The sequence below is a fragment of the Trachypithecus francoisi genome, unplaced genomic scaffold (genome assembly GCF_009764315.1).
Source record: "Trachypithecus francoisi isolate TF-2019V2 unplaced genomic scaffold, Tfra_2.0 Contig00883, whole genome shotgun sequence".
Lineage (NCBI taxonomy): Eukaryota > Metazoa > Chordata > Mammalia > Primates > Cercopithecidae > Trachypithecus > Trachypithecus francoisi.
Genome location: NW_022680965.1, coordinates 24,296 through 48,530, shown reverse-complemented (window position 1 = coordinate 48,530; position 24,235 = coordinate 24,296). Strand labels below are relative to the sequence as shown.

Sequence of the window (24,235 nt, the reverse complement as noted above, 5' to 3'; positions counted from 1 at the left end):
GAAAAATAGAAAGACATTACCCCAAATCTCCGAAAAAGTGTACACCCATTGTGTGATATGGTTCCTAATATCGGGAGGTGCAGAGGATGGTAATCTTTCTCCCATCGCAGGCTGTGTACACATAACCTGTGAAATTGTTCCTAATATCGTGAACAAAAGAGACTGCTAATAACGAACACACATTTCAGGGGGGAATAATTATTAAGATCCACATCGTAAAGGGGAGTAATAGCGATCCTCTCTCTCCCTCTCACTGTTACAATCCACATCGCAGGGGGTGAGGAACCCCCCCACGATATGGGGAGTAATAGCATCCCCCTCTCTCCCCCTGGCCTTATATAAGGAGGCTGGCCTTATATAAGTGCCCCCCAATGCCATCGCAGGCTTTAATGTATTCAGTTAAAGTTTTTTCCTCATTTAGATCTGCCAATCCCTTAATAGGTCTAATTGCTGCCTGACATTCTGTATTAGCATTTTCATGAGCAAGCAGCTGAACGATCACTTTCTTGGCATGAGAATTGGAAATAGCCTTTTGAGCCGCATCCTGCAAACGGGCGATAGAATCAGGATAAGGCTCCCTTGGACCCTGTTGAAATGTGTGAAAAGAAGGATAAGCAGTAGCAGGGTCGTGAATTTTTTCCCAGGCTCTTAGGCATGTAGTTCTGAGCTGATCAACAGCCTTATCACCCATTACCATCTGTTGATTTAGAGTACCCCATGCCTGTCCGATTCCAAGCAATTGATCAGGTGTGATATTAACGGACGTTGGGCTTGAGCATTTCTGCCTGATTTGTTGCTTCCTCCGTCCACCAGGTTTTCAATTGGAGAAATTCAGAGGGGGACAGGGTGGATCGGGCTAATGCCTCCCAATCCATACGTATTCAACGTTTGTTATAAGCTACACATTGTAACAAGGAATGAACTTAAGGGGAATTTGGCCCATATTGTCCAACTGCTTGCTTTAAGTCTTTTAATATTTTAAAAGGAAATGGCTCCCAGCATGCTTGAGTAAGTTCTCTGGCCTCCTCAGCTGGTGAAATAATTACCAGAAACTGCCAAGCATTCAAATTCCCCATTTCTTGTGCCTGGCGAATGGATGCCTGGATTGTCCCTGTGCCATCATTTGTATTTGGACCCGCTCGCAGCACTCCTCTACCATAATTAACAGGTGGGCAAGCCTAGATCATTCCCTCATCCTAACTGGCTGTTGGACAAGCCTGAAGCTTCCCTTCGCCATAGTTACTGGCGGGGCCTGCAACAATGGGAGCCGCAAGGCGCGGGTCTCAGGCTCCCCTTCCAAAAATTCCTAAGGCTGGCCTGGGGGTGGCCATTCCAGACCTTCCCCTAAAGGTGCAGTAGGTGGCACTGTTTCTTTTATAAGTTTTTGGAGATTAGCATAATACCTTCCCGTTTCTCGCCCTTTTTAAAACTAGACTGTCATGGTTCACTTTGCTGATAATTAGACTCCTGATTATTCAACTTTCCTATGTCATCCTGAAAATCCTCCTTCTCCTCCTCAGTGTGGAAGGGCTCCAGTGCTGTTATCGCGGCGCTCTTGTGCTCGTTTTAAGTCTGATCCGACCTTGTCCCAATCTTCTACATTCATGATTCCATATTCCGGGAACCAAGGAGAATACTTGTCTACCAGACGGAACAAAGATGTGAGATTTTGGGTATTGACAATTACCCCTCCGGGGCGCAGTAACTGCGGTACAAGGCTTAAGTAATTAGCGAACTTACTCTCAGCCCGACCCACATTTTCCCGAGGTTTCCCTGGAATTCCCCGAGCGCCCTCCTTACCCTAGAGCTTGAAGTGAAAACCCACTTTTCACTACTGGGAGTCCTTTGTCGGTCGTCCTCAGCTTTCCACGCTCTGGTGTTCCTTCACTAGATTATTTGTAAAGATTACGGGGAGCCCTGCGTTGGGCACCAGAGACCAGCCTGGGCAACCGAGGGAGACCCCCGTTTCTACCAAAAAAAAAAAAAAATTAGCTAGGTGTGGTGTCGCTCGCCTGTAATCTCAGCTACTCCATGAGAAGTCGGACAAAACCTGCCACCAGAGACTGATTTTCTTCTAAAATGCTTTCTCCAAAATATTTTTAAAACAAAAGGGGGAAATTGGAAAGGAAAATATTTTGGGTCCCCCAAATCACTAAGATAACGGGAAAAGTCAATCTGGGAACTGCTTAGGGCAAACCTGCCTCCCATTCTATTCAAAGTCATCCCCTGCTCCCTGAGAAGAATGAATATCTTATTGCCTCCTTTGGAAAGGCTCATCAGAAACTCAGAAGAATGCAACCCTTCCTCTCTCACCTACCCGTGACCTGGAAGCTCCCTCCTGGCTTTGAGTTGACCCACTTTTGCTTCAGGTTGTACCGGATCAAACCAGTGTTTATCTTACATATGTTGATTGATGTCTCCTGTCTCCCTAAAATGTGTAAAACTGTCAGATACAATCAGTTTCTCTTCCAAGGTTTGGCATGTTAACGTTCTTGTTTTGTTCTCGAACTCAACTTTCTTGTTCTCCATGCCTGCTTGCCCTTAGTTACTGTAAACAACCTTCCTCCCCGTCAGTTCTAATCAATAACTCCCATCTGTTCCCTTGGTTACCTGCGCTGCACCCATTTCTCCCTTCCAAACCACACGTCCCACCATTGTAACGACTCCCTTCCCCCTTCCTTATTTGGGAAAGTATTCACAAATAGCCAACGGGGTCAGTTTAGATCTTGAGGTCTGGCTCCAGCCCATGCCAGAGGTAGGGATTGCATTAGGAATAAAAACCCTGCTTTCCTTTGTTCCATGTGCTCTTGCGATTGTGATTGATGCGAGCAGCACGCTTCGCAGAGGTAAATTGCGTTGCTGAGAAAACTTTTGCTTAAGTGCTGGTTTCACTTTGCGTCACCGAGCATTTATCTCCAACAAAACCAAGCTGTGCTCTGACCACCTTGGGCAACTGTCGTCAGGACATCCTGAGGCTGTGTCATGCACAAGCATCCTGAACCCTGGCAAAATAAACTTTCTAAATACTCTTATCCACAAATGCTCAAGGAGACTGATCTGAATAATCATAAAACTCCGAGGCTGCACTCCAGCCTGGGCGACAGAGCAAGACTCTGTTTCAGAAATAATAAAATAAAATAAAATAAAAATCAATCTCCGGTCTTCCGCACAGCCGACTCTGCGTGAATTACTCCTTCTCTATTGCTATTCCCCCCGTCTTGAGAAATCGGCTCTGTCTAAGCAGCGGGCAAGGTGAATCCACTGGGCAGTTACAGAATTGCCACTATATTGCTTGCAATTTTATATCTTATTACGCAAAATAGCTATAATTTTGTATACAAGGTTAAATGCGAATGTGCTCCTTGCCTGGTCAGATCCCAGCGCAGGAAGGACGCACCCCCTACAAACCGCTAGGCCAAAACGGTCATTCTAGCCACATCCAGCCTCATGTGAGATCGCAATCTCCTGTCACTCAGGGCCTGAGGGGGCGGGTCCTGAAGCCCCATACAATCAGCGGCGCTGGGGTGGGGACCCTTCAATCAGGAGCGCCGCCGGAAAGGAGAGGGCGGCTTCCGGATCTGGCTGGCGGGCGCTTTGTCTCGCCCTCGCCACCTTAGGCTCTTTCTGTTAGTCTTCGCTGCTACTTCTTGGCTCTGGGAGGCCCGGTGGCTCTGCAGCAGCCTCGGCCACCCTGTGACCTGCGGGTATTGGGACATCCCTAGCTGACGCCACGATACCCGGGAAGCCGAGGAACGGTGAGTGGACTGCGCCTGGCTTCCCGAAGTGGGGAAGAGGGCTGGTTGAAACCTGCTGGAAGCAGCCATCGGCTGCGGAACCTGCGGACCGAGTGGCGGCGGCGCAGCCGGGCCTCAGTCCCCTTCTGTGCAGGGCCGGGCGGCGCGAGCAGCGGGACCCCTGCGTCCTGTCTGTACTTGTGGGCGCCACTTCCGCCGGCCGGAGCCCTCTTGGGAACCCCGCGCCTCCCCAACCCAGGTAGTGCGGTGACCACCGGAGGGTGATCTGGGAGAGCCCCGACTCGGTGTGCGGGGTTCCAGCGTGGGAGGAGCTGTGGTTCATGGAGCTTCCAGTCCCACGTTTCACCCCCTAAAATTAAACTGAGGCTTTGTTGAAACGTTAAACGGGTGTTTCAGCAAACGGCGATTCATAAACGGGTACCGCAGTCATGGTTTGTGGTTTGGGGTCCACAGGAGGGGCGTAAATGAGAGGCTTTGATAAGGTGAATGAGGAAGCAAACCATACATATATGTATACACATATATATACACATATATACATATATATACACATATACACACATATGCATATATACATACATATACATATACACACACACACACATATATATGTATTTTTTTTCTTTTTTTCTTTTTGAGACGAAGTTTCGCCCTGTCGCCAGGTTGGAGTGCAATGGTGCAATCTCAGCTCACTGCAACCTCTGACTCCCGGGTTCAAGCAATCTCCTGCCTCAGCCTCCCAAGTAGCTGGGCTTATAGACACCCACCACCATGTCCAGCTAATTTTTGTATGTTTAGTAGAGACAGGGTTTCCTCTTGTTGGCTAGGTTGGTTTCGAACTCCTGACCTTAATTGATTGCCCTCCTCGGCCTCCTAAAGCGCCGGGATTACAGGCGTGAGCCACCTTGGCCAAAATATTTTTCTGTTTCCAAACATTTTACATGAGAGGAAAGCGGAGAATAAGTCATCTGACACTCTACTGTAAAAAAAATCTTTGTGCCTCTCTTCTTTTCACCTTTCCTAAGTGTACATATTACCAAAATGTCTTTAGGTTGAGGTCCCCCCGTGAAAACTTTACAGGGTGTTGTGTCCTCAGCCACCCTCCTGTCTTTCCCTAGTCCTGGCATTTTAGAACTGTCTGAGGATGACCCAGGATACCCACAGTGGCCATGTCTATTGGAGGGTCTAGCGAGTATCAGCCCCGGGGTCATCTCATCCCCAAGGACAGCCTGAGGTAGGAGGTAGAGTCTCTCAGGGGAGCAGCTGGATGCTCTTGGCCTTAGAGGAATCTCCTGGTATAGTTTCATCTAAAATCATGACCCCTTAGGGTCATTAAAATTTTAGGACATATAAAATGAATGGACAATACAATGTAATGCCATGAAAGTTAGGTCATTAAAATTATTCCTCCAGCCGGAGTTTTCGTTCCTCGGAGACACATTGATGGTCTGCCAATGGGATGCTGATATTGAGAGGAAAAGGCAGAAATGGTTTCTGCTCTCTAGCTTGTCTCAGACTTGTGAAGAGAGAAAAACTGTCCCAAAGGACAAGGAAAACCCACCCCAGAGAGGATGTGCAAGAACCTCAATATTGAAATGCACTTAAGGTGCACAGAAGGACAAAGAGCAGTGCCAGTGCCTCCTAGGTGGTCACTGAGTACTTTACTGAACAGGATGGGTGTCCCGAGGGATAGAATGGCCTGCCGTGACACTTAGAAAGGTCTGTGTTGGAGTCTGCACTGCCTCTCCCTGAGTTTGTTACCTTGAAAAGGCTTGTCCGCTTATTTGAGTTTCAGGTTTTCACTGGCTGTAAGATACATTTTGTCATTACAGCTTGAAAGATAAAAATACTATTTCCAAAGAGGCAAGGTAAAATGATGTATTTCATTTGCTAAAAATTGGTATTTATTTCTTCCCCAGAGTGAGTGTAGTAAGTTTTAAAGTTCTGTTCTTTTTAAGGGTAATTTCAAATGGAATTGTAGGACTTAGCTTTGTAAATGCTACTGGTGAAATAAAAGTGTGATAGATAAATTGATGATTTATAAAGATTCACCAAAATGTCAGTTCCCCTCTTGCAGCTTGGTGAAGAATTTATGACAGTGGACACATGTGTATCCTCTTATCTGGGTGTCTGAGTGTTGTTGTTTTTTGTTTTTTGGAGACACTGTCTTGCTCTGTAGCCCGGCTGGAGTGCAATTGCGCCATCTCTGCTTACTGCAACCTCCGCCTCCCGAGTTCAAGTGATTCTCCTGTATCAGCCTCCCGAGTAACTGGGATTATAGGCGCCCACCACCACACCCAGCTAATTTTCTTATTTTTAGTAAACACAGGGTTTTAGGCCTGGCACGGTAGCTCATGCCTGTAATCCCAGCCCTTTGGGAGGCCAAGGTGGTCGAATCACGAGGTCAGGAGTTCCAGAGCAGGCTGGCCAACATGGTGAAACCCTGTCTCTACTAAAAATATGAAAAAATTAGCTGAGCGTGGTGGCAGGCACCTGTAATCCCAGCTACTCGGGAGGCTGAGGCAAGAGAATTGCTTGAACCCGGGAGGTGGAGGTTGCAGTGAGCCAAGATCTTGCCACTGCACCCCAGCCCAAGGGACAATGCAAGACTTCATCTCAAAAACAAATAAACAAACAAACAAACAACAAAAAGGCGGGATTTTTGCCATGTTGGCCAGGCTGGTCTCAACCTCCTGACCTCAGGTGATCCCTTGCCTCAGCCTCCCAAGGTGCTGGGATTACAGGCGTGAGCCACGGCGCCTGGCCCACTCTATTTTCTTTTTATTCCCTAAATTTTAACATGTTTGAGTTTGTCTGTTCCTTTATCACTTTTTTCTTACATAAAAAAAATTCTGCCTAATCCTTCGTTAAAAAAAAATCTTCCTGTGACTTTTGAAAGTATTCTGGTTTTATCTTTCATATTTGAATATATAATAAGTTGATTATGGTTCATGGAATAGAGAAGAAGACAATGCATTTTCCCAAGTAGATGCCAGCCTGGTTTGCCTCATATTTTAAAGTGCATGTAATTTCTTTTTCTATTCTATAGTGCCGACTCTATCATTCCTCAACTTTCCATATAGATGCTGGGTCATTAAGACTTTTTTTTCCCTTGGTCTGCTTGCTCATCTCTCTGCTAACACTGTGATGTCCTGAATATTTTTGTTTGAAAATCTTAGAAGTATGTTAGACAAGCCATCACTCTTTTTTAGATGACTAAAAATGATGAGACATTGGTCATTTTTACTACATATGAAAGAGTACCTTTTCTTGCCTAAAACCACCTGATTTGGGAATTTATGTGGTTTCATAGGAATAGCATCTGGAAGTGGTGACATTAATGTCATTTTAAAAAGCATGTGTCCTATTTCCTCTTATTCCTTTCTGCCTTGATACTGTGCAATAGAAATTTGAAAAATTGTTGTATTAGTGTTAAATATCAATTATTGGTTTTATTTGCTATTCAATTAAATTTAATAAGCCTATTCTCTCTTGGTGTAATCACGTGGAATGGATTCACTTCCACAGTTAACAAGTGACAGCACATGTAAAATATTGTGTACCAGGGAAATTCATTGAACACTTAGTGTTCAGACTGTGTTTTTTGTGTCTGGTTCCCTAAGCACCACTGCAGTGACACAAAATAATAGACTTTCAGCAGAAGAAGTTTTGGAAAATATACTGCATAAGCCATTTAGATGCAGTGAGTCATTCTTATTACTTAGGTTGGTGGAATCCCTTTCAAAATGTAAGTTCCTAATACAAACAAAGATTGAACTTTGTGAGCAGGCATTTTTAAGAATAAGTAGTCTCAGGACTGATAAATTAACTCACTTATGCACATCAGGTAGGACTTTAGTATGTCAGATACTAGAAATGTAAGAAGTGAAGTTAAAAGGTAACTCCTAGTAGCATATCGTAATCTTACTCCCTGGATTCTCTAATGAGATGGTTGTTTCTGCTTTGCTGTTGCCTTTTTGAATAGTTCAATTCTAGCATTAGTACTGCTGTGTGGGAGGGAGTATGTGTGAACAGAGTAAGGGTTGTGACAATCAAGTCATAGAATAAATGCTTGGAAATTTTAGAATCATGTAAACAGCTTATGAATTGAGTATACGTTCTCAGTGCTCTCAGTCTCACTCATCCTTCTATCCACATGTGTGGAATGTTCTAGGACTCCGTGGCTTTTGAGGATGTGACTGTGAACTTTACCCAGCAGGAATGGGCTTTGCTCAGAAGAATCTCTGCAGAGAAGTGATGCAGGAAACCTGCAGGAACCTGGCTTCTGTAGGTAAGAATGACAACACATTTCACTTAATTACAGAAGTATTTCCCTATCATCAGTGCTATTTGTGATTTGGAATGGGGCAAGGGAATGATTTGCTGAATAAATCAGGCATGGGCACTGTGTACAATTAACATGAAATCTAGTAATGTTTCTATAGTTTGAAATAATTCATGATAATTTTGTGCATCTGCATTTTAGGAAAAAACGGAAAGATCAGAATATGGAAGATCACTTCAAAAAATTTGGGAAAGATACAAGATAATTTGCACCGAGAAGAGGAAATAAAGTCCTCTGAAGGAGTCTTAGCATGTCATGAATTAAAAACAAGCAATCAAAGCAAATAAGAGTCACCTGAAATTCATTTCCTTTTAGAAAAATTTCACCCAAATGTAACTTACATCAGTGTAGCAGTCAGTGTTTGGAAAACAGTTTGCTTGAAAATAGCACTACACAATTGTGTATATGATGTTACTATTTTGGTCATAGCCATGCAGGTGGTAGCTGTGTTTTCAGTAGTAACCCATTTACTTTCAAATAATTCAGTCATGGCACAAAAACAAAACAAACAAACAAAATGCATTTTCCCTGGTATTGGTAGCAGTGTAAGTCGAAGACCTATGAATGAGTAGAAAGTTATTAAACCAACAATAATAATGTGCTTGTCATTTTTTTTACAGAAATCATATGGTACAGAGACTGCGTGAAAGCAAAGAAGGTAGTCAGTATGGACAAGTTGTCAGCCACATTCCAAATCTTGATCTGAATGAGAACATTTCTACTGGATTAAAACAATGTGAATGCAGTATTTGTGGAAAAGTCTTTGTACATCATTCCCTCCTTAATAAGCACATCCTAGTTCACTCAGAATACAAACCATATGGAAAGAAGCAATATAAATGTGAACAGTGTGGGAAACTCTTCGTTTCTGTTCCAGGTGTTAGAAAACACATGATAATGCACAGTGGAAATCCAGCTTATAAATGTACGATATGTGGGAAAGCTTTTCATTTTCTCAATTCAGTTGAAAGACATCAGAGAACTCACACAGGATAAAAACCCGATAAATGTAAACAATGTGGTAAAGCGCTCACTGTTTCCAGTTCTTGTCTAATACATGGATGAACTCACGCTGGAGAGAAGCCCTACGAATGTAAGGAATGTGGGAAAACACTCAGATTTTCTTGTTCTTTTAAGATGTTTGAAAGGACTCACACTGGAGAAAGATGTACCAAATGTGATAAAGCCTTCAGCTGTTCCACTTCCCTTCATGACCATGGAAGCATTCATACTGGAGAGAGACCCTAAGAATGTAAACAATGTGGCAAAGCCTTTAGTGGTTTGAGTTCCCTTTGTAACCATAGAAGTACTCATACTGGAGAGAAAGCCTATGAAGGTAAACAATGTGACCAAGCCTTCAGTCGCCTCAGTTCCCTTCACCTCCACGAAAGAATTCATACTGGAGAAAAACCCTATGAATGTAAGAGATGCGGTAAAGCCTACACTCGTTCCAGTTACCTTACGTGCCACTAAAGAAGTCATGCTATAGAGGTTGGGTGTAGTCACTCAGCCTATAATCCCAGCACTTTGGGAGGTCAAGGTGTGTGTATTGCTTGAGCCCAGGAGTTCATAACCAGCCTGGATTAAAACAATGTGAAACAACCTGGGCATCGTGGTGAAACCCTGTCTCTACAAAAAATAATATAATGCCAGGCCCGGTGGCTCACGCCAGCTACTCGGGAGGCTGAGGCAGGAGAATGGTGTGAACCCGGGAGGCGGAGCTTGCAGTGAGCCGAGATCGCACCACTGCTTGGGCGACAGAGGCAGACTCTGTCTCAAAACAAAAACAAAGAAAATAATTAGCTGGGCATGGTGGCACATTTCAGTTGTCTTAGTTCTTTTTCAAGGACATAAAAGGCCACGGGGGGTTGGGGGGAAGCCCTGTGCATGCGGATCATGAGGTCAGGAGATCGAGACCATCCTGGCCAACATGGGGAAACCTCGTCTCTACTAAAAATACAAAAATAGCTGGGTGTGGTAGCATATGCTTGTAATCCCAGCTACTCAGGAGGCTGAGGCAGGAGAATCACTTGAACCCAGGAGGCGGAGATTGCAGGGAGCCGAGATTGTGCCACTGCACTCCAGCCTGGCGACAGAGTGAGACTCCATCTCAAAAATAAATAAATAAAGACCCTTGAATGTAAGAAATGTGGTAAAACATTTACTCTTTCCCATTCCCTCATAAACATGAAAGAGCTCACACTGCAGAGAAACCTTAAGAATGTAGGAAATGTGGTCAAGCCTTCAGATTTTCCTGAAGATTTGGGAGGGCTCAGAGTGGAGAAAAGCCTTTTGAATTTAAATTTGTAGTAAGGCCTTCGGTTGTATTAGTTCCATTTGAAGACATCAGCTCATTCCTGAGAAAAACCCTATGAATGTCCAGAATGTTTGAGTGTTTCATTTCTCTCATACTCACTCAAGGACATATGAAAATGCACACTGTAGCTCCCTGGACCTTGTACATACAAGTTCGTACACAGGATTAAAACTCCAACAGTTTAGAAACTGCAAGAATATTTTCAGTTTTAACATTTACTTGAAAAGCCGTGTGAAAACTCCCACTGGAAAGAAGTTCTGTAAGTGAAGCTTTTCTAATTTGGAAAGCCCGATGCAAATTAATTATTGTGCAGTGCTTGAAAAAAATCTATGAAATGTTACACAAGTTACAAGTATATTGTTTTTATCAGTGGCCATTCTTAAAGAGCCTTGAGTATGCATTTCACCTTGTTTTGCAGGGAAACCTTGAGGTGAGAGTTCTGTAAATGTTCTTTAGGCAGTAGTACTTGAATTTCATAGATAATGATATTTTCTTAAGTCTGTTGGTAGAATTTTTGTCTATTTGATAATGTGCTGGATTCATGGTTGAATTTTGATGTTTTTCTAATATGTAGGTAAGTTTAGTTTTTTTATTTCATTATTATTTCTTTTTGAGATGGAGTCTCACTATGTTGCCCAGGCTGGAGTGCAGTGGTGTGATCTCGGCTCACTGCAACCTCCGCCCCCTGGGTTTAAGCGATTCTCCTGCCTCAGCCTTCCGAGTAGCTGGGACTACAGGTGCCCGCCACTACGTCCAGCTAATTCTTTGTATTTTTAGTAGAGACAGGGTTTCACCATGTTGGCTAGGCTGGTCTTGAACTCCTGACCTCATGATTTGCCCGCCTCGGCCTCCCAAAGTGCTGGGATTACAGGCATGGCCACTGCGCCCGGCCAGGTAAGTTTCATTTGTATGTATTGTCCTGTGATTAATGGACCAGTGGATAATGATTGTGAATTCTTGGGATTGTCTTACTAGCCTCATTTGGCAAATTTTGATTATCCTTGTCCATTATACACATCCCACCTATTTTTATTAAATGAAAAAACTACTCTTGATGTAAAGATATTTATTTTTGCTAATAATGAGTTGGTATTAATTCCTAAGTACATACAGTTTACCCGGGAGATGGAGCTTGCAGTGCGCCGAGATCACACCACTGCACTCCAGCAAGGGTGACAGAGCGAGATTCTGTGTCAAAAAAAAAAAAAAGAAAAAAAGGAATATCCTCACTTTTTTAATGCTATACCACTCTCTGCGCTCAAGTTAATCCCTGTTTGGGCCTGTGGGAGCTTACACCATCCTCCTCTATGTAATTAATAACTGATGTCTGGCTTATCTGTTTAGTAATAGATGTTATGTGTTTAACGGTGCCAGTAAACGTAGGGTGCGAATTCCTTCCTCACCAGTGGGGTGCATGAGACGCTATTGAAACAATTGGCAACACAAATGGAATGGACCAGCCCTCATGCAGGACACCTGCTCAACTTGACCTACCTGCTGTCGGCTGATGGTTCCATAACACATCAGCAGTCACCTGAGTCAGAACCGTGAGCTGACGATGGGCCTTCCCTTTTTTCTGCACAGTGTTTTGTGGTCTTCAGGTGTTGTCATCTTCTCCCACACTAAAATGCTCTCATCTCCTAGACATGGATGTTTAACTGCACCCCAGCATGACCTCTGGCCTGTGCTTCGCAGGCAGTTTTGAGGCCCTGGCTTATGAATGCACAAAAGCACAGCACATAAGCCAACACTTAAGTCCTACTTAGCAAGAATCAGGCTGTATCTCTGTAGTCCCTGCATCTGCTCTGGTCACCATCTCTGTGTGCTTAGGGCAGCCATGTGAACATTATTAATTATTTTACACTCCAAGACAACAGTTATTGTGTAAGCAGAAGTAGTGGCCTTGTTTGTTTCTTGTGCTGCTGCTCCCTTTGCCGCTGTCCCATACACCCTTCTGATGAGGTGTACATCTATGGTGCCTCATGGTTCAGGCACTGCTGAGTAAAGAAAATGGGAAGAAATAGTTTGATATTAGCCCCTACCGAAGCATATGAAGAAGCGTCTCAGCTGCTTTCATTGAAAAATTCCTGGCCAGTGTGTGGGCTTTTCTTATCACTGCTGCTTATCAGCATGTCAAAAGTCTCATCTTCGGATGGCAAGTCTTCCCGGCCTTAGACATAATGGCCTTACTGCATGTGGAGCTAACCCCAGGAAGATGGAGTGGCACTCTCTGGAGGATTAGGTGGTCTCCTCCAATGTGGGTTGATGGGCTTCTGAACTCTTTACTGTAACCATGCGGAGAGTCTACACTGCCAGTGATCATGTGCCACAACTCTATAGATACAGAAATTCAAAATATTCAAAATATTCTGAAATAGTTTCCATTGAAAGGAAAGAGAAAAGTGGTCTGGTGCCACGCTCTGGTTAAGAGAACTAGTAGATGGCTCACAAGAACACTCTGTCGCTACTGTCTGTGCCTCTGTCATAGCAAATATCCTGATCCTTCAGTTTTAAGGGTGCAGGGCCATTTTCCTCCCTTTCTTACTGGTAGTTCTCAAGATAACTATGATACGCTGGGAAGGCAATATCCTGATAGTCAGGTGACATTGGTCAGAACAGCCCAGGCTCTGTTATAGTCCCTGCTAGAAACAGAATGGCCTTTAACACTTGTGTCCAGCAAACCACATCCTGGGAGAAAACTCAATGTGGGCTTCTTTCTGGGGTCCCTCAGTTGTAGTGCAAGTGAAGCATTTACAGTCAAAACTCCATCCATCTGCTCTGGGTAGCTTTCCTGATCTTGCGGTAGCGGTTCATATTGAATCCCAGACTTCTGTTGTCTTTTGTTTGCTGTTTGTAAGTAATAAATTCACTTCATGGAATTTATGTATGAATGTATTTGGCCTCATTGTACTCAGAAAAGTTGGTAACCATTGCACAGTGAACCCGCCTCATAATTGGTGAAAACACCTATGGCCCCCTTGTGCCACAGCAAGGAGGTTCATTCAGCCAAACATAAACTTCGTGTTCAGAAAACCCTGTAGCACAATTATTACCATGTGGGAGGCCTTTAACAATGGTGATGCTGATTTGAAAAACTCTGAAGGAAGAAATTTACCCAAATGGGTTGGGTACACGGGAGTTCCTCCTAACTTAAAGCAACCGTTACCCCCCTCTGCCTAAAAAGAGTGAAGAGGCCAGGCACGGTGGACAGGCCTGTAATCCGAGCACTCTGGGAGGCCGAGGTGGGCAGATCACAAGGTCAGGGGTTCAAGACCAGCCTGACTAACATGGGGAAGCCCCATCTCTACTAAAAATACAAAAATTAGCCAGGCATGGTGGCAGGCACCTGTAATCCCAGCTACTTGGGAGGCTGAGGCAGGAGAATTTCTTGAACCTGGGAGACGGAGGTTACAGTGAGTTGAGACAATGCCACTGCACACCAGCCTGGGTGACAGGGCAAGACTCCGTCTCAGGGGGAAAAAAAAAAGTGGATAAGAACTGAAACAGGTTTAAAATGTCAACTAATTGGAAATGCAAGTTTACAAAAATAATATTTAAAATAAAAGGTTAAGTGAGTGCTCATTGAAATTTATGCCTCCACAAAATAGGTTGTGAGTTAACTTCCACATTTATTGAAAGCCACCAAAGTTGGGAAGCCTCCGTGTCTGAAATTCACATGTGGCTCAAATAAGAATCATCCCTCGGGATACCCCAAAGTTTAAATATGGTATCCCCTGTGATATTATGAGGAATGACTGTACATAAATCAGGTTGTCTTCCTTTAACTCTGAAAATCATATTATCTTGCCTAAATTCTCCATAACGCATCGCTCCGCAGTATCCTATAGTGGACATAGCTTTTCTGACCAATGAGCACTAGAATTAAGTGTGTGCGACTCACCTATGTTCTTATCAAAATGGAAATCCCTGAATCCCACCAGTTAGAATAACATGACAGAATGTCAGATTTATGGAATATATGTTTTCTGTAAGGTTATTAGGTATTGATTCCATTTTATTAATAGATATCAATATATATAGATTATCTATTTCTCCTGTGTTTTAGTCTTAATAGATTGTGTCTTTTAATTCATCCAGTTGGTCTAAGTTACCAAGTTTGTGTGTTATGGAGATTGTAATATTCTTTATGATTTTATCATCCATGGGCTCTCTAATATAAAGGCTTCTTTTAATTCTTAAATTATTAGGTTGGTGCAAAAGTAATTGTGGTTTTGGACCATGAATTTTAAATTTGTATAACTAGGCTGCAACACATCTTTATTAATCAAAATAGAACCCATTACAATGGGCTGGGCACAGTGGCTCACGCCCGTAATCCCAGCACTTTGGGAGGCTGAGGCAGGCGGATCAGGGGGTCAGGAGTTTGAGAGCAGCCTGACCAACATGGTGAAATCCCGTCTCTACTAAAAAGACAAAAAGTAGCCAGGAGTGGTGGCATGTGCCTGTAATCCCAGCTACTCAAGAGGCTGAGGCAGGAGAATCTCTTGAACCCAGGAGGCAGAGGTTGCGGTGAGCCGAGATTGCACCTTTGCACTCTGGCCTGGGTGACAGAGTGAGACTCTGTAAAAAAAAAAAAAAAAAGAAAAAGAAAAGAAACCATTACAAAGAATACATTTTTGCCAATGAGAAATAAACTTGTTTATTCTGTGCTTTCAAGGTTGGATGAACTCTTGAAAAGCATTTTCTGCATCCTGCTGGTTGTGTACTTGTTTTCCCTGCAAAAAGTTGTCAAGATGCTTAAAGAAGTGGTAGTTGGTTGGCAAGAGGTCAGATGAATATGGCAGATGAGGCAAAACTTCACAGCCTAGTTTATTCAACTTTTGAAGCCCTGGTTGTATGACATGTGGTCAGGCGTCGTGGAGATCTGGGCCCTTCCTGTTGACCAGTGCCGGCTCCAGGTGCTGCAGTTTTCCATGCATCTCTTCGATTAGCTTGGCATACATCTCAGATGTAATAATTTCACCAGGATTCAAAAACTGTAGTGGATCAGAAGACCGGCAGCTGACTACCAAACAGTGACCATGACCTTTTATTGGTGCAAGTTTGATGTTGGGAAGTGGTTTGGAGCTTCTTCTCAGTCCAGCCACTGAATTGGCTGTTGTATGAAATCCACTTTTAGTGGCATGTCACAATCTGATTAAGAAATGGTTGATTGTTGTTTCATAGAATAAGAGAAGATGACACCTCAAAAGGATGTTTTTTAAAATATTTGGTCAACTCATGAGGCACCCACTTATCAAGATTTTTCAACTTTCCAATTGGCTTCAAATGCCGGATGACCATAGAATGGTCGACATTCAGTTCTTCGCCAACTTCTCGTGTAGCTGTGAGAGGATGGAATTCAGTGGATGTTCTCAATTGGTCGTTATCAACTTTCGATGGCTGCCCACTTCGCTCCTCATCTTCAAGGCTCTCGCCTCCTTTACAAAACTTCTTGAACCACTGCGATGTACATTAATTAGCAGTTCCTGGGCCAAATGCGTTGATGTTGTGAGTTGTCTTCCCTGCTTTAGGACCCATTTTGAACTCGAATAAGAAATTCGCTTGAATTTGCTTTTGGTCTGACGTCATTTTCATAGTCTAAAATAAATAAGTAATAAGTCATTAGCAAAAAAAAAAAAAAAAAAGGCAAGAAATGCCCATTAGAATGATGAATAACATTACCACATTTATTTAAGAGGGTATTCCAGTATCAAACAGCAAATTCCAAGAATGCAAAACTGCCATTACTTTTGTACTCATCTTAGAGTGATTTGTATGAGTTCTTTTTTCTTTGTTAGCCTGGCTTGATAGTTACCAATTTTGTTGATCTTTATGAAGAAATAGCTATTGTTCTATTGAGTTCTTCTGTTGATTTTATGTGTTCAGTGTCATTGACTTGTCATCTCGTTTTTATTTCTTTTGAGTGAATTTGGCTTATATTGTTCTTTTTCTTTTTCTTTTTTTTTTGAGACTTAGTCTCGCTCTGTTGCCCAAGTGACCTCGCTCTGTCGCACGAGGTCAGGAGATCGAGACCATCCTGGCTAACACGGTGAAACCACGTCCCTGCTAAAAATACAAAAAATTAGCCGGGTGTGGTGGCAGGCGCCTGTAGTCCCAGCTACTCAGGAGGCTGAGGCAGGAGAATAGCTTGAACCCAGGAGGTGGAAATTGCAGTGAGTCGAGATTGTGCCACTGCACTCCATCATGGGTGACAGAGCAAGACTCCGTCTCAAGAAAAAAAAAAAAAAATTAGCTGGGCATGGTGGTGCATGCCTGTAATCTCAGCTATTCGGGAGGCTGAGGCAGGAGAATTGCTTGAACCAGGACCCCAGAGGCAGAGGTTACAGTGAGCCGAGATCATGCCACTACACTCCAGCGTGGGCTACAGAGCGAGACTCTGTCTCAAAAAAATTAACTAACTAACTAAATAAATAATATATGTGTGTATATATATTAAAATGTACACACACATACACACACACATATATATTTGAAGTATTTTCTAATGAGAGCAGGTGTTCCAGAAGACCTCATTTAAATACAGAATCTGAATGGAGGCCCGTGTCACACCTTCCATTTTTTCATCTTTGCAGCTGGGCTTTTCTCCACTTCTCTGCTGGACTCTGCTGTTTCTCACAAGGTGTTCAGAGAGTCTGCCCTGAATCCAGCAACCAGGAGATGAGAAGCAGAGTGACACCAGCAGGAGAATATAAAGATGCGGTGACAGTTGTCCTCCTCCTGCAGAGTCCAGAGCAGTGCACTCCTACCGCTGGTGCCCTAGCTAAGACTGGGGGCCAACAGGCCCGATGATAGTCCAGGAGTGCTGCAGTCAGGGTCCCAACAATGGGCACCCAGCCAGTGCCCTTGCACTCTGCATGACCGTGGCCATTGTCACCTCAGAGCCCCTGAGTACAGATCAATGCATCTTACCAGAGCTGCATGTGAGGAAGGACCACGTGAGTCCCAGGAAACAGCTGAGGCCCTGCGGGGGTAGGTGGTCAGGACCGAGACCTGATGCCTCTGTGGAGAATCGTCTGTGGGTGTGAGTGGCACTGTGGAGCCAGTGCCCGGGTTCTGCTGCTCCCCCTCCTCAAAGATCAGGGCCCAAGCAGGGGCTGGCGTGTGTGTGACACCTGGAACTGCAGGGCCACCACACATGTGTGAGGCCATCATGGGGACCTGAACATGGTATCATCTGCAGACCCCACCCATCCATTAGCCCCAATTCCTGGCCAGCTTCTGCCAAGGTGAGAGGGTGGAATTTGGAAGGTGGGTGTAAGCTGAAGCCTGTCCCCCGGTGGCTAACATACAGTGGTGACACTCCCTGTGTGGGGGAAAGAGAGAGAGATCAGAATGTTATTGTGTGTATGGAGAAAGACGAAGACATAAGAAAGTCCATTTTGATCTGTACTAAGAAAAATTCTTCTGCGTTGAGATACTGCCAATCTGTAACCCTAGACCCAACCCTGTGCTCACAGAAGCATGTGCTGTATTGACTCAAGGTTTAATGGATTTAGGGCTGTGCAGGATGTGCCTTAGTAAAAATGTGCTTGCACCTCCTTTGCTCCAGGCTGCCAGCTGCCTGTCCAGGGTCTGAATGTCCTACTGTGACCTGTTTCCTCAGCTGGCCCAGAGGACAGATAGGGAAGGCTTGTTTTGAGGATTGGGCAGGGTAATCCCAGTCAGCCCTCATTAACTTACCTATCCTCCAGGTCTTTTTGATTTCTTTTTTCTCTTCTTTGTTATGAAACTCTGGAGAATTGTCCTCCAGCCTGTCTTCAGCTGGGGAGGTGGAAAGGCTGGACCTTGCCCTTGACTTCAGGACCCCTTCTGGGTGCCCCCTCCTCCTAGGGTTTTTAAAAGCATATACTTAGCAACATACCCTGTACCTGAGAGAGCTGCAGAGAACCTCCTGCGTGTCCAAACCAGCATACTTTGTTCCCTGACCGCAGGCCCTCATCACACCCCAAAGCCCAAATACTTTCAGGTGGCCAGCTTCAGACAAGAGTCTGAACTGAATGCTTGTTTTCTGGGGTCTACACAGGCCCGTATGATAGGGCTACCTCCATCCTCCATTCTACCCCTGTGCCTCCCCCAATCCATTAGGGGCCTCAACTCCAGTGATCCCTAACGGGGAGCAAGGTTCCCCAGGCAAGGAATGCAGCCCTCCCCAGGATGCTGGCCTGGCCATGTCACAATGGACATCAGTCCTGGAGCAAGAAGTCCAAGGCAGGGAGTTTCGCCCCTCATTTCACCAGGTGTGGTGACATTTCTGGGTTCCTAGCCTTCAAGATGGGATTTCTTCACTGTGCCACAGTGGGGGAAACCGAGGAACAGGGCCGGTGAGCAGTAAAGAAAGAAAACCTCTGTGACTAGGAAACGTGTCACTTGCCCAGCACAGCCGCTCCAGGATAGCACCCTTTGGGATATACCGCTGAGCTGTTCCTGGCACATGGCATGGCACTGGTGTGGAGGTCAGCAGCTTGTGAGGTTGGGGTGGGGGTGCTGGCAGGAGCAGGTAATTTTGGACCCACCATGGGGAGGAAGCGGACATTGACCCTTTCCCCACACCTTGAGCACAGCAGTAATTTTCTTCTCTGATGTGTGTGGGCACCAATGCCTATGTGGGTGTGGGTGCGTCCTCCCCTTTTGTTGAAGAACCTTCCTGCAGCCGTTGGGGTGGATATGGGCACCACGTGTGCCTGGCAGCAGGGTGGTGCCTGCGGAGGCTTGGCTACTCCATGTCTCACTGCCACCTCCCCCGGGAAAGCAGACCCTGTGCCCTTAGTGCCCCTCATACCCAGTCCCTCACATTCTTCACTTGGCATCCCCTGCCTGATTCTCCCAACTCAGCCCCTGCCAGGTTTCTCCAGGCCCTGTGGGCCCTGGGATGGGATCAAAGGAGGCAGCAACTGTGCTGCCTGCCTCTGCCTGAAGTCAGGGATCCCTGGCCGCTACTGGCATCCGGTGGGCAGGGTAGGTGGGAAGATCAGGGGTCAGCTTTTCCACTCCCCAGCCTGCACTGGCTAAGTCACCAGGTGTAACTGGCCTGGAGGCTGATCTGTGTCCTCCACAGTCCCTTGATGAATTCTATTGAAACCAATCCTTGTGTGAATGACAAGACCTCTTGTTGCCACCCAGATCAAACCAGAATCGAAAGACCGTTGCACTTGGGCCCAGAGCCTGGGGCTGAGAATGCCATGACCACCCGTTCTCTTCCTTCTGGGGTCCCCAGGAAGCTCCCAGGACTGAATGACCCCCACAAAACACAGTGGCCAGGATAGGAGGGCTGGAGGTCAATGCCTCCCCACCCCTACCACCACAACCAAGAGGCCCCCATGGAGGTTTGCCCTGAACTGTGGGTCCCTGTGGGATGCAGGCTCCCACGGATACTTCAGGGGATGAGCATGGGTCCTCCTGGCTGACAGGAGTCTGGTGGGCACTGGGTGTGTGGGGCCTGTGTAGGTGAGTTGGACAGCAATGGGCCTAGCCAGGGAGCCAGGGACTGGTGTGGCCAACGTGGAAAGCAATATGTTGCCAGAACCATAACTACAGGGCAACCAGCCCAGCTGGTAGGGAGAAGGAGGCCTGCCTAGCAGGACCATCCACCCCTGTCCTGGCCCCAAGCACAGACTGCCTGCCTGTACTGGACATTGCCTGGTCCAGGAGGCCTGGGGATGATGGTCAGGTGTTGTGTCCCTGGGTTCCAGCCCTTGGTGGTCCCTTGGGAGCTGAGCACCCTCTGAGCAGGAGGTGGGCCCGCGGTCCACTGTTTGCATCGGCCCCTGGGGGTGTGTCCCCACCCCAGCTTCTCAGCGTGCACAAGGACGTGGCCAGGGCTCCTCACCTGCTCCGTGGCTCCAGCTCTGATCAGCTCACTGGGTGACTGACAGCTTCCTCCCCAAAGCTTCGGTCCTCATCTGTGAGAATGTAGTGTCCCAGGCCCCCTGCAGGCAGGAACCCACCCCCCAGCTCCTCTGGTGGGCCCACTTGGGCTTTCTTACCTACTGGTTTGTGAGAACCAGTTGGCCAAACTTGGTGTCCTATTTTTATTTTGGTAGTGTGTGTTTTCTGTAACTACTGCCGTGTAGATCTTCTATATGAGTTTTAGGTAGAGAATCTTGCCCACCCAGAGGTCCCCCACCCCAGAGAGCCTCCACTTCGGCCCTCCCCGTCTGGTCCTGCCTATGCTCCGCTTGGTGTGACTGTTGAGTGTGATCGATCCACACAGCTGCTTGACCCTGCGTCTCCTTCCTTCTTGTTGCTGAGGCCAGTTCTGTTCTCTCTTTCTCCACCTGAACTGCACTTGAAGACAAGACGAAGGATGAGAAATGGTTGCTAAGAAGGACCCTCCTGCAGCGAATCTGCTGTGAGGAGACTGCGCTGGCCCAGCCTGTCATTTCCTTCTCTAACCTCATTCCAGAGGTCGGCCAGGGGCAGTCTGTCCCTGCCTGCTCTTGTGGCCCGTGAATCAAGAATGGATTTTACATTTCCAAATGGTTGAACAAATAAACAAATAACACTTCATGATACTGAGAAGCTTCCATGTCCATAAGTAAAGTTTGATGGGGCTGCAGTCATGCCCATGTCTTCACAGGCCACCTGCAGAAGGCTGCTGTGGTGCAGCCATGGCAGAGTTGCGTCCTTGAGACAAAGATCAGTTGGCAAAGCTGAAAATACTGATTCCTGGCTCTTTAGGGAAACAGTTTCCAGTCCCTGGTTTAAGGGCTGTGTGGCAGGACCCCAGGATCTTGGTCAGCTTGTTCTTCACTCAGGGCCTGCTGTGGCCTTCGCTAGTATGTCTGCAAAGTCTGCGTGCTATGGTGCCTCTCATGGGGGCGTTGAGCTCTGTCGTGCTAGATTTCAGGGTGTCTGCCTCATGGTCACCTGTCTCACCAACAGAGACCCTGTGGCCAGATTCAAACTAGCAGGAACAGTTGGTCTTTGGCAGCAGGGATACCTTCGAGCTGAGCTGCCACCCACCCTGAGGTGGTCCCATGACACCCACTGTCTGGGTTAAAGTTGGGGCAGGGCTGGTGTCCTGAACTGGCCTGCGATGTGGATCGTAATAGCCTGGGGGGAGAGAGGGTTGCTATTACTCCCCATATGGCGGGAGGTGCCTCACCCCCCTGCGATGTGGATCGTAAGAGCCAATTACTCCCCTCTGCAATGTGTGTCCATTATTAGCAGTCTCTTTTGTTCAGGATATTAGGAACAATTTCACAGGTTGTGTGTAAACAGCCTGTGATCAGAGAAGGAATACCACCCTCTGCACCTCCGGATATTAGGAACTATATCACACAATGGGTGTATACTTTTTCAGAGATTTGGGGTAATGTTGTCCTGTGTTTCCCTGAATATTCGGAGACATATCACAGGGTGACTGTACAGCCACTACTCTCTCGGCAGGAACATCATACTTTACCTACTGGAAATGAGGAGCAATATCACAGACTGGGTGTCAAGCCACTGTCATATTGGAAGTAATATCACGCTCTCCCCCACAAGTTATGAGGAACAATATCACAGGGGGTGTGTACCTTCTCCGGTAGTGGGAGTAGTATCATCATCTCTTCCTTTAGATGACAGGAACAATATCACAGGGTGGGTGTATACCCTGTGTGTTTTTGGAAGCAATGTCATTCTCTCTTCTTTTAGGTTTTAGGATTCATATCACAGGCAGGGTGTACACCCCTTGTTATATTGGATGGAATCTCATCCTCTTTCAACCTGTATCTTTAGAACATATCCCATGGGGGCTGTCCATCCCTTCATATTGGTAGTAACACCATCTTTTCCTTTCCTGGATATAAGAAACAATATCACAGGAGGGCTGTACACTCCTTGCAATGTTGGTAGTAATATCACCACTCTCCTGTGGTTATTAAGGACAAAATCCCAGGGTGGCTGTACGGTTCCTACTTTATTGGGAGTAATATCATCCATTCACCCCCTGGATATCAGGAACCACATCACTGAAGAGGTGTCCACCCCCTTCGATACTGTCAGCCATGTCATCTTCTTCCCGCCTGGATATTAGGAACGATACCCCGGGGTTGAGGGCGGTGTACACCCCCTGCGATCTCGAAAGTAAAATCAGCCTCTTTCCCCCTGGATATTAGGAACTCTATCACAGGTGTGTGTGCACCTTCTCGGATATTGGGAGTACTATGAGCCTCCACCCCGCTGCATATTAGGAACAATATACGGGGGCAGGGTGGTTACAGCCCCTGTGATATTGAGAGCAATAGTCTTCTCTTTCCCCTGTACATTAGAGTCTACATCACAGGGGTCTGTACACCTTCTGTGATATTAGGATTAATGTTGTCCTCTCCCCTACTGAATGTCACAAACAGTATCACAGAAGGGTGTACACCCCCTGCGATATGGCCAGTAATATCATCGTCTCTACCTTTGGATACTAGGAACAACATCACAGAGGGTGTGTACACTCCCCTGCGATATAGGGCATAATGTTATCCTCTCTTCCCCTGGATATTAGGACCGATATCCCTGGTGGTGGGAGGTGGAGTACATTAAGAACAATATCACTGGGTGGGTGTACACCCCCTGCGATATTGGGTGTAGTATCATCCTCGCTTCCCTAGGATATTAAGAACGATATCACAGGAGGGGTGTGCAGTCACGGTCCCTGCGTTATTGGGAGCAATAACATCTTCTCCCCCTCTCGATATAAGGAACAATATCCCAGGGTGGGTGTACATCCCCTGCGATATTGAGAGTAGTATCATCCTCTCTTCCCTAGGATATTAAGAACAATAACACAGGAGGGGTGTACCGCCACAGCCCCTGCATTATTGGGAGCAATAGCATCTTCTGCCCCTCTCAATATAAGGAACAATATCCCAGGGTGGGTGTACATCCCCTGCGATATTGGGCGTAATGTCTTCGTCTTCCAACGTGGATATTGGGCGTAGTGTCACGGGGAGTGTACACCTTCTTCGATATTGGGAGCAATATCACCCTCTCCCCTCAGGATTGTAGACAAAATATCAAGGGAGTTTTACAACTCATGCGATATGAGCAGTAATATCATCCTCTCCCCACCTAGATGTTAGGAACTGTATCACAGGATACTGTACACTTCTTGCGATATTGGGAGTCATATCATCCTCTCCCATCATGGATATTAAGAACAATATTACTAAGGAGGTGTACACCCCCTGCCATATTGAGAGTAATATTATACTCTCCCTTTCGGGATATTAGGAATAATATCGCAGGAGGTGTGTATAACCACTGCGATATTGGGAGTAATATCATCCTCTCTCCCTGAATATAAGAAACAATATCACAGGAGGATGTACACACCCTGTGATATTGGGAGTCACATCATTTTCTCTCCCTCTGGGTATTTGGAACAGTATCACAGTGGATATGTACACCCCCTGCCATATTGCCACGAGTATCATCGTCTCCCTCCCGAGGATATAGGGAACAATATCACAAGGGGGCGTACATCCCCTGCAATACTGGGAGTAATATCTTTCTCTCCCCCGCTGGCTATTAGGAACAATGTCACAGAAGGGGTGTACACCCCCTGCTCTGTTGGGAGTGATATCGTCCTCTCCGTCCCTGGATATTAGGAGAAATATCACTAGGGAGGATACACCTCCTGCAATATTGAGACTAATATCATCCTCTCGCCCCCTAGATATTAGGAATCATATCATAGGTGTGGTGTACACCCACTGCGAAATCGGAAGAAATAGCAACCTCTCCACCTTTGGATGTTAGGGACAATATCACGGGGAAGGTCTATGCAACCTGCCATATTGGGAGTCATATCATCCT

At 45.9% G+C, this 24,235-nt stretch overlaps 2 long non-coding RNA genes across 4 annotated transcripts; one reads left to right on the top strand and one right to left on the bottom strand.

Annotated features, from left to right (window-relative positions):
* Nucleotides 1-848: 848 nt before the first annotated feature.
* Nucleotides 849-3,483, bottom strand: LOC117089724. Of its 2 annotated transcripts, none has more exons than XR_004439720.1 (4): nt 3,398-3,483; nt 2,318-2,428; nt 1,833-1,968; nt 849-1,641 (listed from the first exon to the last, which is right to left on the bottom strand). It is a non-coding gene; the product is annotated as an uncharacterized LOC117089724 (long non-coding RNA). The 2 variants fall into 2 exon arrangements; XR_004439725.1 differs by lacking the exon at nt 3,398-3,483 and adding an exon at nt 2,611-2,786 and having other exon boundaries at nt 2,318-2,443.
* Nucleotides 3,484-3,582: 99 nt separating this feature from the next.
* On the top strand, nt 3,583-17,751 carry LOC117089732. Of its 2 annotated transcripts, none has more exons than XR_004439730.1 (4): nt 3,583-3,755; nt 7,930-8,046; nt 8,721-9,520; nt 17,014-17,751. It is a non-coding gene; the product is annotated as an uncharacterized LOC117089732 (long non-coding RNA). The 2 variants fall into 2 exon arrangements; XR_004439729.1 differs by lacking the exon at nt 17,014-17,751 and adding an exon at nt 15,096-16,089.
* Nucleotides 17,752-24,235: the final 6,484 nt, after the last annotated feature.